Here is a 9,932-nt window from a genome sequence, read left to right on the forward strand (position 1 = left end):
ATGTTGTATGTCTAGTTTCATGCAGTATCTTGACTTGGCCCCTCTCCCATCCCTGTGTTTACCTGTAATTCAATTCCTCATTGCCTCTCACCTGAGCTACGACAAAGGCACACATACAAGTCTCCTCATCAAATCTGTCTGCCTGTTCTTACATCCCACTCCCATACAGTGCCCCAGTTAATCCTCTTTAATGTGGCCTAAGCCATGCCAGGGAAGTTCAGTAAGCTTTGATTTTCCCCATCATCTACTCAGCATGACATAATTCTTGGAGTGGCATGATATATCCCAAGCTATATTTCCAGCCTTTATTCTAAGGATACCCTTATATAAGAATGTTGTAGTAAAACTGAGCTCAATGTTACCTTTGCCTGCAACACTTCAATATCAGTATTTCTCCATGACCAAATTTTACCTGTGTTTTAAGGACAAATGCAGATGATTCCTCCTCTAAGAAAATATTCCTAATGCACAAGGCTGGAAGCCATTTATCTGAAAATCCATGGCATTTTACCAATTCTAATTTATATTGTACTTATATATTGTGTTTATGAGACTGTAAACTCCTTAAAATCAGGGCTTTATGGCACTAAGATCAGTTCTTGGTGTGTAATTGGTGCTCCATAGCCACTGGTTGAAGCAGTGAAGCTAGGTGGTACCATTTCACCAGCTGGTTGTTGGTTGCAAACACAGCACACCAGCTGTCTTAGGGAAAGAGAAGCCACTGTGGTCTTATTTCACTTAGATTTTTTTTTAAAGCAATAACAATGTCCTCCCTGAGAATGGAACCCAACATCATCTGTATGATATAACCTAACACCTTCTCTACATAATAGAATCTGAAGGACCTTAGCCTATAACCAGGTTGATACCCATAAACTATAATCACCTTTTTCAAGTAAAAGAAGACAACTTAGTCTTCTCATTCTTTGAGCTGATCATTTGTTGAGCTGTATAAACTAGAAACTTTTTAGAAGACAAGGGGCCAGAGCATACATGGTTTGACTGTCACAGCTCCCTCTAAACAGTGTGACTGCTGGCATGTTCTTTCTTCTTCATTCATGTTTCTTTCATCTTTGAGGCTTGGTCAGTTTCCACCTCCACTGGGCATCCTTCCCTGAGACAAGTGCACATAGCTGGGGCCCTCCCTTAAATGCCAAAGCACTTCATCCATGTCTATCACTTCTTACTTGCTACCATTTGTAGAGAATTCTATGTGTCAGTTACTCATCCCATTAGTCACTATAGAGAAATGATTATGTGCCAGGGATTCCCAGACTAGTGCAAGAAGCAAATAAGTAAAAATATTTACAAAGCATTGTGCCAAGTGATATAAAGGAGATATATATAAATACACACACACACACACACACATCTCCAAACAGATACACACACAGACACACACACATGCACACGCACGTGCACACACACACACACGCACACACATGTCTCCAAACAGATATACACAGAGAAATGCAGGGTTAAAGAAGTAGGTACTGAATTCAGTCTTGGAGTGAGAGAAGATCACAGATGAATTTGCTTTACAAAATTTACTAGAATTAGATGTACTCATATATTATGTGCCTTAATAATACAAATAAAAGATGCACTTTTTTTTGCACTTCTAAGTTTACATCATGTGTGTACTTTAGTTTCTTTTAGGTACAACTTAGTCAGTGGTGTGTTCTTCGATCCTCCAGTACCTAATTCAGCGCATGACAAATAATATTTGCAAGGGTCTGTTGGATGAAAATCTGACATTAGATTTTTGCTATGAAAGTGTTATATATGTATAATTTGTTCCTGCAAATAAGGAACGCAGTAAATGCAAATAAACTGACAGTTCACTTTCCACCAGAAACACAGCTGACTAGAGACAGAGCAGGTGAATGCATCCTGAACCTTCTCTTATGAAACCCTTTTGTCCTTCACTTGTGTTCCTTTTTCTACCCATCCTTACCTCTTGTGCATCAGCCATCCTAAGTATCTTGTTTTCACCTTCATGCTTAAATTACCTTCAAAAACATCCCAGTTTGTGTCAAGTCTCAGAACAGGGGATATATTTCAGGTACATTTGACCTTAGGAAAACTGGCTGAGGAGAAATCCAAGAGAGACTTGGAGAAGCATTTGGGGATGTCAACCAACATTTGATTTCCTTGAAGGCACGTCCAAGAGTATAATTCCTATGTGCATACAATCCTGGGAGAACATTTTTGTGGGTTAAATCATGTCCTCTGAAAATATATGTTCAGGTTCAAACTTGTCAATGTGACTGTGTTTGGAAATAGGGTCTTTGCAGGTGTAATTAGTAAGTTAAAATGAGGTCATACTGCAGTACAGTGCACCCTAAATCTGACCTGGCTGGGGTGTGTGTTAGAAGAGAAGGGATGCAGAGACCGTCACAGGGGGAACACCCCTTGCAGAAGCAAGCAAAGATCAGAGTGGTGCATCTACCAGCCAAGCGACACCAAGGTTTGCCGGCCAGCACCAAACGCTGGAGGAAGCCTGCAAGGATCCTCCCCTGGAGACTTCAGAACAAGCACGGCCCTGCTGACACCTTGATTTCAGACTTCGAGCCTGCACACCTGTGAGAGACAAAGTCTGTTGTTTTAAGCCACCTAGTCTACGGGAACTGGTTGCAACAGTTCTAGGAAAGTAGTCCAGACATCAATTGTCAAATATGAACTATAACCTTAGTGCACACAGATCCCAGTTTAGTGAAAAGAACCCCTGTCATTGTGTCATTGTGTAATGTCACAGCTGGTGTCACAAAGGGCAATGACTTTTCTCCCGCTGAAGAGCATCTGACCATAGAGAAAACTACAGCTTCATAGCCTCAGTGTTTCAACCCCTTGAAAACGTTCTTAAGAGAAATCTACTACTCTTGGGTTTATGTATTTGACAAATACTTAATGACTGCATAGAGTGTACCAGCCCACAGAAGATGTGCCAGTGAACAGAGAAGGAAACGCTCTGCCCTTGTGAAGTTTACATTCTAGAGGGAGCTGATGAAAAGCTTCGACTTTTAGGAACGATCAAAAGGACAGCTCAAGTGCTTTGTCTAGTTGCTTTTCTGTCCAATCATGACATAAAACTTTAATCAGATTGTTGCTTTGCCCTCCACAGATTTGTCACCCCACTTTCCCTGGGTGATGGAGATGAAAAGGACTACTCAAAGCCCATCTCTTCTGAGCAGTGAGAGGTCCCAAAGTGGTTAATCTCCCCTGGAACCCTCAAAATAGAGGCCTTCCTTCCACTTGGGAAATTAATCCCAAATTGGGGTTCTCTTCCTGCATTTATTTTCCAGACCAGGAAGTTACAGGAAGAGAACATAGGTGGGGTATAGCTTAACAGTATAGGCTGGTAACTCTCAGTGAAACAAGCCAGATGACATTCCAGTAAGACAATTAAGTGGTCCTATCAACAAAAGCTTGATCTTAGCAAACATTCCTTCTTACAGCAATTTCTCAGTATCTTTATATATCAATCAATAACTAGTCTGTCTTTGAACCAGCAACCTTGCTGTGCCACAAATCTTTATCTTACACCAGAGACTTTATAGCTTGAGGAAAATTTCCAGTCCTCCACAAGGTCAATATTTAAAACTGCAAGGCTTTGGAAAACCAGGCCCAGTGAAGTACATTTGCTTTAAGAATCCTGTACAGTCTAGTTGCTTTTCTGTCCAATCATAACATCTTTAATCAGATAATTTAACAGACTTTAGGATAATTCATGGATAGGCTTGATGTAGCTGTGTAGAGAAGAATAGGCATCCACTGGTTCTGAAAAAGCAAAACGCTGCTAAAATGTGTCAAAGGCACTATGCTACAAAAGGGGAGCAGTTAGCAAGTGTCCTCTGAATGTTTCTGTGGGATTTTCCTGCTTTTTCCCTAAAGGTTGAAAATTGTTTAATATGCTTTTCTGCCACACAGCTGTGAAATCCCTATTTTGACTTGATTTTAATTAGGGGCAAGAACTAATACCCTGTCAATTAATTGCACATCCTCTCTCCTGAGTCCCTCTGCTGCCTCTCCCTCCACTGGATAACCCCAGATGGAGCTGCAGGTTGAAGGAATCTCTTATTCTGAGGCCAAGAGGATAGTAAGTACAGAACCTCACACACACACTTAGGCATTCAAATCTAGTCACAGGTACTTAATTAGTAGTAATTCTAATTTTGTTTTAGTCGGCTATCATTAAAAATATGCAGTTTGTTCCACAAGTGTCCACCAGTCTCCTCCAATAGATTTCTTGTCCTACTTGAATTATTGAAACAAAAGACGCCGCAAAATCTCCCTTTTTTGAGCTGTCATATTCATCTTTCCCTTGCAACTGGGTGGTGAGTTCACCTCTCCCACTGCCTGGCCCTTCCAAGTAAGCTAAGCTCCAGGCGCCAAGAGGTGTTGTGTATGGTTCCATATTTCATTACTAATTACCTATTCATTAAATTCATATTTAAGCTGATGTTTTCTTTGCTCACCAATTTTCATAACTCTTTCCCTCTCCCTCCCTGATCACAAAAAATCAGTCACTCATTTTTCATACTTCTACCTTCTAAAAAGCTCTCAAATCCTTGCCTCTTTTCTAATCATTTTCTCCATTTTTTCAAGAGTTTCCTAACTGATTTCCAATCCACCTTTATAATGCTATACTCAGAGACTCCTCCAAAATGCAAATCTGGTCATGGTTATTTGCTTGTTTTCTCAATACCTTTGAATGACCCCAGCCTTCTTGGGATAGACTCAGGCCTGTGATGCACAGTGTCCTTTTTGATCTGTCTCCTGACCACTTTGCAGCTTCATTTCCTGTCACCTCTACACAGGCATCCGTACTCTCACCATTTCATACTTACTGAGGGGACATTGTCCTGTGGCCCAGACTCCCTCTTAGAACTGAGTGAAGACTCCTCCAGCTGCTGGGAGTGTTGGTGGCTCACAGCTTTCAGTTAAATGCTAATCCAAGAATTGTCCCCATCTAAAGGGAGAAACCTACTTAGCTTAAAGTAGCACCTTTGGGGGCAGGAGGAGGCAGGGAATGAGCCTTGTGACTGCTCAGCGTGGAGCCTAAGAGCCTGGCCCCTCTCCCTAAGCAGGACAGATCTTAAGGGCTGTCCCAGCCCCAGAAATTTCTATTGGGATTGGCTTGTATGGCAATTGCATCAGGGGTCACAGGATCCCTTTGACCAATCATGCTTCTTTCACTCCCTTCTAGGTGATTCTGAGGCAAATCCTCAAAAAACATACTGCCTGCAAATCTCCATTCAAAGATCTCTGTCCTGGGAAACCCAGCCAAAGTCATTTACAATGGCTATATCATATCATGGAATTTCTCACTTCTAGACTGGTAGATGTTATTTACATGGCATGTCTTTCTCCCACTTATCACTGTTGTTTTCTCTAAGGGTCTTCCTGATTGTTTCCTTAGCCTCCCTGGAAAGCACTGATTGCATGCTCCTTGTGCACAGCTGTAATATGTACTCGCTGCAAGTAATCGTTTGTCTGTTTTTCTTCCTCCTCTGGGTTGTAAATTCCTTCAGAACAAGACTACTTATTTTCTTTTTTATATCCCCTGTGCTTAGGTTAATGCCTATCACAAAATAACTGCTCAATAAATATTGGTCACTTGACTAAATGAATGAATGAGCCTCCAGTTGAAAGAGTTAAGGCTTGCAGGAGGTAGAACCTACTTGGCTTGGGATGACGGAGCAGAAATTTGCTCTCTATCAAGGCAGATCAATCCACTGAATAATCGATTGGCCTTGAAAGATATCTAAACACTCAAATAAGAAGAAAATAATTTAGCTTTAGTTAAGTGAGAGCATGAATTATTGGTCAGTCTCCTTAGAGGCCAGAGAGGTTGGAAGTATGATTGGTTTTTATTTGAATTAATTTATTGATTCAGTTATTGATTGTAGTGGTGATACCAGCTGCTTTGCCACGTTTTATATAAGGTGCAAACTAAATCTAGTAAAGGTCCTGGAAGCATGACCTAAATAAATTTCAATACAACTATGAGTGACAAGTGCTACAGGAGGACATATATGAGTCTACAGAACTGATAGATCTCATCAGGCGAGCGACAAATTCTGTCCAGGCCTTAAGACAGGAACCAGGTCAGCCCTTCCCTGCAGTGCAGTATTCTGACTGAGTGTCTCATTGTGAATCTTATGCAATGTCTTGTATTAGAGGTTGCCAGGTCTGCATAGTAACTCATCTCTTGTGATATTGACTAAAGAGCCAAGAGGAGGAGGAATGGACAGAGGTATGGAGAATTTATTTTCAATCAGTACTGGAAGTGTATCAGTCTGTTTCTGTTGCTTATAACAGAATACCTGAAACTGGGTAATTTATAAAGAAATGATATTTATTGCTTACAGTTTCAGAGGCTGGGAAGTCCAAAGTCCAGGGAACACATCTGGTGAGGGTTTTCTTCAGTGGTTGTGACGCTACAGCGATGCAGGGTATCACATGGGGAAATGGCTGAGCAAGAGAGAGAGGCTACTTTTCACTCACTCTCTTTACAAAGCCATCATAACCGCCCCCATTACTCCATGAATGGATTGATCCATTCACAAGGTTACACTCCCCACAATCCATAAAGCAAATGTACTTCACAGGGCCTGGTTTTCCAAAGCCTTGCAGTTTCAAACATTGACCTTGCAAAGGACAGGAAATTTTCCCCAGGCTATTGGGTCTCTGTTGAAAGAGAAGAATTGTAACACAGCAAGGTTGCTGGCTCTAAGACAGACAAGTTACTAATTGATATGGAAAGTTACTAAAAAGCTGCTGGAGGGAAAAGGAATGTTTGCTAAATCAAGCCTTTGTTAGTGGATCACTTAATTGCCTAACAGAATGTAATCTAACTTGTTTTTACTGAATGTTACCAGCTTCTATTGTAAAACTTGTTAAACTGTACTTAGCAAAACCCCACCTATGTCTCTTCCTGTAACTTCTTGGTCTGGAGAATAAATGCAGAAAGAGGACCCTGATTCATGGTTAATTTCCCAAATGGAAGGATGTCTCATGCTTGAGGGTCCTGGGATATAAACCCCTTTCTGGGGCTTCTCACTACTCAAAACAGATGGGCTTTGAGTAATCTTTGGCAGCTCCGTCACCCAGGGGAAAAGGGGTGACAAATCTGTGGGAGGCAAAGCAACATCTAATCACCTCTTCAAGGCCCCACTTTCAATTACTATAACAGGATTTCACACCCTCTTAACACTGTCACAGTGAGGATCAAGTTTCTAATACATGAAACTTTGGGGGACTCATTCAACCCCTATCAGGAGGAGTGGGGAAAAGTCAGACCAGAACAGGCTGTGTGATGATTAATACCTCACACATGTTGAACAAGACTCTGAAGTCTTAGCTAATGAAAAGTGCTCTCCCCTGGTGCAGCAAAAACTCATCCAGAATGCTTTGCTTTCGCCAGGGTAAGCTTAGGAATTGTTCCACATTGAGTTCATAGGTATAAGGTGGTGTTTCCCAAGCACAGCCTGTGAGCCCTACCATCTGTATTGTTAAGTCAAGTCTCTAGGAAGTTTAGGCCCCAAATCTGTCTTTTAACAAATTTTGGGGTATTTTATGCACAATAAATTTAAGAATTAAGAATCACTGGTGGGCTGGCCCCATGGCGCACTCGGGAGAGTGCGGTGCTTGGGAGAGCAGCGGCGCTCCCGCCGCGGATTCCGATCCTATATAGAGATGGCTGGTGCGCTCACTGGCTGAGCGCGGTGTGGGCGACACCAAGCCAAGGATTGCGATCCCCTTACCAGTCACAAAAAAAAAAAAAAAAAAAAAAAAAAAATCACTGGGGGGGAACATTGGGCAATTGGAAAGCAGATTCTTTCTTTTCTGGTATATGCATGTGTGTGTGTGTGTGTGCATGTGTGTTTTAGAACAGGAATGGAAGCTTTGAAGAAGGTGGAAGAAAGTCATTCAGAGGAGAGTGAAGGCCATTAGAATAGTATGTAATTGATTGCAAGTGCTATTGTGTTAAATATCAATAAAACAGGATTTAGGCTTCTGTTTAAGATTAGTGTTTAGTCTCCTTAGTAGCAGACTAATTAATAAGACAAAAACACTTCCACGAGAGAGTAAATGGTCTAACGGTACAGTCCTTCTCAAGTGCAGAACTTGAAAACACCATTCCCAAACAGAACACAAATGCACTTTTGTGGCCTATTGTTCTCTGATACCCCCTATTCTGGATAGCAGAGAAAGAAGCATGTTTGTAGTCCTGTGGTTAAATACGGAATGCAGGCTCTAAAAGATCCCATTTCCTCTCATGGTCTGAACCAGCACCACACAGCACCTGGCCTTTCTTCTTTCTTCTGTTTCCCATCTATCCCCATGCAAAGACCAAACAACAATGATTAAACTTGATAAAACCAGGCCCACAGATCAGCTTAGGTTAGGCTGGTCACACAGAAAGACTGGGGCTGGGAATCCATATCCTAGCATGAAGCAGAAACATGAGGATTAAACAAATAGTTTCTTGAGCTTCATCTTTTCTCCTGAGGCTGTGTGGTAGGGCACGTCTGTTGTGTGAATCCCTTTGTGTAGAGGCTCATCAGCACCCCAGAGAGGGGAAGGGCCTTAATTTTGGAGGCAGAATTGGGACACTGAGACAATTTCTGACTTCCTGGTGAGTTCTCTTTTTTCTCAAGTCATGGGGTTCAAGGTACTGCAGTCTCCAAAAAGTTCATTTCCTTCCAACTGTCTTCCATGCATTGGGGACATCTCGCCACTACGTCTGGTCCTCAGGACTCGGTTGCTTTAGAGGGCGGCCATCCGAACACATGGTAAGTGAGGCCGCCTTTCAGAGATGTGTGTAGAAGACTCCTGCCTGCCACCGTGATGCCACCCAATGTGTCCGTCTGTGGGACTTCTGCAATATTGAGGAGGAAGCAAGACCAGCAGGTCCCTAGCACCCTCAGGGGCAATGGGACACCAGGCTGGCTCCTGAGTCAGGAAAGAAAGGTAGTCCTACAAAAGAAGGCACCTAGGGTAGTTACACATTTGTTCTTGAAGCTCTCTCTTTCCATGGCTCGTGCCCAGGTATGAGAGCCCTGTCCTAGAGCAGAGCTGGGGCACTAGGCGCTATCAGTCTGGGGACTCGCTCAACCCTTTCCAGCAGGGGTCACAGGTAAGCACGGCTGCCTCAGGGCACAAAGCTGGGCCCAACAACGAGCAGTGCCCTGAGCCTTGCTGGTTCCTGTGACTTAGAGAAGAAGCTGCAGCTGTGTGCACACGTGTGTGGTAGGGGAGGCTGAGCTGGGCAAGGGAGCGGTCAGGTATGCAGAGTGGGGAAGACCGGCCAGCGCTGCTGCCCCGAGCATCACAGATGCAGATGGGAGGGACGAGGGAAGGCAGGAGCCCACCCGATGCCCTCTGCCTCCCATTTCTGGGCCTTGCCACTAAAAAGTCAAGGAGTTTTGGAGAGAGCTCAGAGGAGAGCTTTAGAGATGAGAGGCTCAGAAATGAGCTGGAGAAAAGATTGAAGGCACTAAAATCTCTCCTCGAGGAGCACTAAAGAGAGCCAATTTATTAATACTAAATAAAACTTACTCAGCATTTGCCATGAACCAGGCTCCGACCTAAATTCTACACATCACTTAATCGCCAGCTGGGATTAAAATGAAGAATACTACGTGTTATGGGTAGAATTGATTCCCCTGTAATTCACATGCTGGGTCCTAGCCCTCGTACCTCAGAGTGTGACCTTATTTGGAGATGGGGTCTTGAGAGGGGTGACCATGTTGACACCAGGGCATCAGGATGGGCCCTCATCCAGTATGGCTGGTGTCCTTATAAAAAGGGGACATTTGGAGACAGATGCACAGAGGAAAGATGGTGTGAAGATGCAGGGAGAAGACTCAGCCATCTACACGCCCAGGAGAGGGGCTGGAGCAGGTCCTTCCGCACAGCCACAG

The sequence above is a fragment of the Galeopterus variegatus genome, unplaced genomic scaffold (genome assembly GCF_000696425.1).
Source record: "Galeopterus variegatus unplaced genomic scaffold, G_variegatus-3.0.2 Scaffold9480, whole genome shotgun sequence".
NCBI classification, from domain to species: domain Eukaryota; kingdom Metazoa; phylum Chordata; class Mammalia; order Dermoptera; family Cynocephalidae; genus Galeopterus; species Galeopterus variegatus.